This window comes from Gordionus sp. m RMFG-2023, chromosome 3 (assembly GCF_954871325.1).
Source record: "Gordionus sp. m RMFG-2023 chromosome 3, tfGorSpeb1-WG-v2, whole genome shotgun sequence".
NCBI lineage: Eukaryota > Metazoa > Nematomorpha > Gordioida > Chordodea > Parachordodidae > Gordionus > Gordionus sp. m RMFG-2023.
The window spans coordinates 50,813,516-50,818,372 of NC_088777.1; the positions used below are offsets into that span (position 1 = coordinate 50,813,516).

At 24.7% G+C, this 4,857-nt stretch overlaps 1 long non-coding RNA gene across 2 annotated transcripts; it reads right to left on the bottom strand.

Annotated features, from left to right (window-relative positions):
• Positions 1-1,490: 1,490 nt before the first annotated feature.
• On the bottom strand, positions 1,491-2,578 carry LOC135927203 (uncharacterized). 2 transcript variants are annotated; one of them, XR_010571989.1, is made up of 6 exons: positions 2,483-2,578; positions 2,303-2,347; positions 2,087-2,192; positions 1,844-1,934; positions 1,733-1,793; positions 1,576-1,625 (listed from the first exon to the last, which is right to left on the bottom strand). It is a non-coding gene; the product is annotated as an uncharacterized LOC135927203 (long non-coding RNA). The 2 variants fall into 2 exon arrangements; XR_010571988.1 differs by having other exon boundaries at positions 1,491-1,793.
• Positions 2,579-4,857: the final 2,279 nt, after the last annotated feature.

Genomic DNA, 4,857 nt, shown 5'->3' on the forward strand with positions numbered 1-4,857 from the left:
TACAGCCTGTAGCTAAATATCTAAATAAAAAATATATATAAATAATAAATTGCTTTATTTTTACCTTAAACAAACCATTAGCTTTTCTTCAACACTTATTGGATATTTTATAAAATTTGTGGATGTTGTAAGCAATATTGGTTTTACATGCTCAAGTATGTAATAAAAGGTTTCCTAAATTAAAATGATTTATAGATAAAATTACTTTGGTTATCCTCATATAATTGAAAAATTTAACCTTATTTTTTAAGAATTTAGGAAAGAGAATGTAAAATTCGCCCTCTTTTCTTTTATTAATATTAAGATTGTTCTCCTCCTCTTCAATATTATTTTGTATAAGAGAAATAATATGGCGGCTCTCATTTTGTGAATTAATATAATCGCTTAGCACTATGAATGTAAATCGCTACGATCGATCCAGCTGATCAGTCGCTGCGAAATCGCGATCGCTCTCACTATGAATTCAGGGTTTAGCGTCGTTAAAAGCAAATTAGCTGGACCCGCCTTTGGTAACATATAGTGATTATTCTCATGTTAAAAACTACCATTAAATTGATAACTTGCTTCCTTATTATCTCGATGATCCAGTAATTCTTTAATAAAGTTTGCATCAGATATAGGAATAAATTAGGCTCTCGTTTAAGTTTTAATGATTAGTGTAACCAAAATGGCGTCCTTATCTGATTTGCAATGATGTACACTTTTAATGAATGAATCCTCAGTCTAGGTATTATGTCATTGGGCTCAATACAGTGTAAATTTCTTACTAAGGTTGCCCAAACCAGTTTTATCAACTATTTATAATTTTGGGGAAAATTGTTAAAAACAGTACTTTTATGCATTACTACTTTTACGTAATATCATAATTCATTGAATCTCTGATCCAGATAATGAAGAATGTGATGTGTACAATGAGGACTTTTTTATATTTATAATGAAAAAATTTACTACTTACAATTTTAGATATTTTAAAACAATCATTTTTTTCAAACTTCAATCAATAGTTTATAGATAAAATCTACTTTTAGAATACATTAACAGTCAATCTTGTGAGAAAATTAATTCATCCAGTTTTAATAAAAAATAATTTATTTATATAATAAAAAATTCCATCAAAATCAAACAATATAACTGGCATATTAAATTTGTGAGGATGCAATAGTGATGCTGTTAAAGCAGTCTAATTTAATTAACAATACCATCAAAAATGAAAATCATCTCAAGTAAACATTAGGAATTTAGAATCCCATATATAAGTTTGGGGTAATAAATATTTTCACTAGTACAACCTGATGAAAGAAAAATTAAATAACAAATGCAACTTAAGAAGATGTCTATAAATGTATTATAAAAAGTGAATATATTTTGTAAAGTACAAATAAATTTTCCTCAATAATGTAAGATTAAAAAATAAAGATTATTTAACAATTTAAAATCTCTATAATCTTTCAAATGCTAAAAATTGGAACTTGAATTTTATTGACCATAAAAATAACATAGGATTAGATTCAAAATCTTCAAATTATTTATTAAATATAATATATATATAAAATAAAATTGGTAATAATCTTCATGTTGAGCTGATTTCTATGTTAGACATCACAAACTATATTGCCATAGGTATTCTATAAAATAAATTCATTATAAAGAATATTAAAAATATTTCAGTGGTAGCCTATTCTTCATTATATCAGACTCGTCATAAATATTCATCATTTAATTAAATTCATACCTAATCCAAAAATTCATCATAATATATTCAATAATATCCTTAAGTGTTTTGATTGACAATTCTAAAAAATTAATTATTTTGGGATTTAAAATTATTTAAATAAAATACTACATGTTCAAATAAATCTTCAGACAAGCATTTATTTTTTCATATATTTGATTTTATTAAGTACAGAATAGGAGCTGCACATCAGCTTTCTGATCTATAGATAAAAAAAAATTATAACATAAGGCTATAAATAATATTCTCAGATAATATAATTTTATCAAATGAATAGATTTGTCATCAATGGCCAACATATTTAATCAAATTTGTGTGTATGAATTTAATTTATAGTTAATTAAAGAAATTTACCGATATATAATTATTTCATCAGATATGTATGTAATCCATTGTTTTATTTCTTATATTACATGCTTGAATTTGATGTGAAGGATCTTTTTTTTCGTTTTCTTTGAATCTAGAAACAAAAAATATTAAGATGCATTTTCTAAAATATATCAGACAAATGCCTCGTTTCAAATCTTATTTGATCAGATAAATGATAGTCATCATGTAAAATTTTTATACCTTGATAATATCCAAGTAAGAAAATTAAACCCATTATCCTGTTTTCTGCAATAAAATATATAAAAAATTTAAAAGGCATCTAAAATTATATATATATTATCAGACAAATGCCTCGTTTAACATCTTATTTGATCAGTTAGATAAATGAATTGTCATCATATAAAAATTATTTATATTTACGTGGTTGAAATTGGATATTTTAAAACTAGTAAAACTAGGAATATATGAAGGAAGGAGGAAATGAAAGTATGAATAGATGAAAGGAAATAAATTAAAAGAAATATTAAATATAACAAATTAACAAAAATATTAATTTTTAAAATATCTACTGAAAAAATATTAAGATAATATGTTTATATAAATTTTTTTTGCATATTAATTACATATTTAATTTTTTAATATAATATAAATTTTAATTACCTTTTAATACTAAGAAAATTCATATATATAATAGGAATATTAAATTAAATATTTGATCCTTCCATATTATAAGATAAATTACATATTTATTGATTCTAAAATTTCAAGAAATGTGTAGTAACTTATTTAAAAGCAAGATATCATGGAGGTCATCAGATATATTTCACTCAGATACAGGAATTTCTCTGTATAATAGTTTAAAAAAGATTCCATCCTCACCCCCCCCCCCTTCAAATGATGTTATTTACTCTTCTCACTGTACTAATATTGATTTACTAAAAGAATCTATTATTATAGTTTTTTCAATTATATAGTATTAATGTTTTTTTTTCGTTTTTCAATTATTTATTAAAGCGGTCTCATGTTAATTTATTTTATTTATATCAAATAGTCTTTATTAAGAAAAATAGTGTTTTACAATCTCAGTAAGTTCCAAAAAGTAATTCAAAAATTTTTATATATTATTTTTTCAAAGGGGCTTGAGCACCTCTGTACCCCCCCCCCCTCCACTAGTGACACTCTTAATATTTTTTTATAAATCTTCCTATTACATTTTCTTATATTAACGCATAAATTCTAAATAATACCATTTGATTCATCACGTTTTCTTTTTGATATAATTTACATTTGATTATTTGTTTTACTATATAAATCGTTGTTCACGTTTGATTCGTATATAAAATATAGTTGTACTGAGCTAACCTCTACCTTAAATTACAACATATAATTGAAACATAATAAAAATGAAATATATTAAGATAATATTCAAATAATATATATTTTTTCAGACTTTCAAATTATATTTAATATATAAATATACATATCTATAGAAAATATATTATATTTTATGAAATAAAAAAATCCAATTAAGAAGAAAAAACTAACAAGTCAAATCTGGGCAGAGACTAGAACGTTCCACTAAAGAAGGTATATTTGAGACTCTCAAAACTCTATTAATAATTAAATAAATAACTTAGTGCCTGGGTACTAAGGCAGCGATTATGAAGAGGGTGGATATGGATGTCACAAAAAGCATATCCATTGGTGTTACAATTTCACAACTTAATCCCAGACCAATAACAACTCGAAGCTATTCGTTCGCAAGAGACGTCGATTATAACTAGATATTGTATCATTCATATTATCTGTTGACTCTGGGTTGGATTTACGTATGGAAAAAATAATGGAGATAACATTTAAATAACATTCGAGTGTAAGTATTCAATGGTATGTTGTATTAATGGTAAATTAAGATAGAATTAGGATATAGCTGGTTGGAGTGTTTCCACTTCCGGTGTATAAGGCTGCAATATGAGTTTAATCAATATTAGGGTCTCCAAGAGTATAATAAAATCTTACAGCTGAGGATAGGAAAGCTGAAACGTTGACGTTTGGTAGAAGGGCATCTTGATTCCAAGTATGGGATAAGAATTCATTCTGTAGCCTATTATAAAGAATTTGGGTACCTTATCTCTGCTAGGACCGTGGATTCCAGCATGGAATATTACATACTCAGAGGTTAGCTCTAAACATAATTAAGTGCAATCATCTCAACTTTATACTTTTGTGATCAAGCGAGACACATATTGAACATACTCTACTTGGAATAATCTTAGACTATTTTGCTTCCAATTATAACGTTAGCGTTTCATAAAAGTCAGCAAAAATTAATGATATAAAAAGTAACACGAATTAAGATGCGCTGAAGTTAGAGGATCAGTCACCAAAGCTAAGCATTAGTGCTTTTGGATAAATAATTCCAAATTTTCTTTAATTAAATTTATATTATACTAATTTATAATTATAATATATCTAGCAATTGTCATAGTTGAATATCAATGATATATTATCATATGTGTAAACATTTGTAAAATCATAGTGTGTAGGAATTATTAAATTATATTTATAAAATTGCAATTTTTTAGTTAGTTTTATTTTATATAATTTTATTTTTAGTAAAAATTATGATTTCCAAGCCTGATTATGGTAATTATAATTTTTATAAAATTTTTTAAATTATTAGTATTTCCGATTAGTAGCTTCCCCCTAAAAGGGAAGCAAATTGAAATGTAAAAATTAATTAATTTTTACCCTTGAATTTAAAATTATTTTTCTCTTCCTTTATATTTAAATAA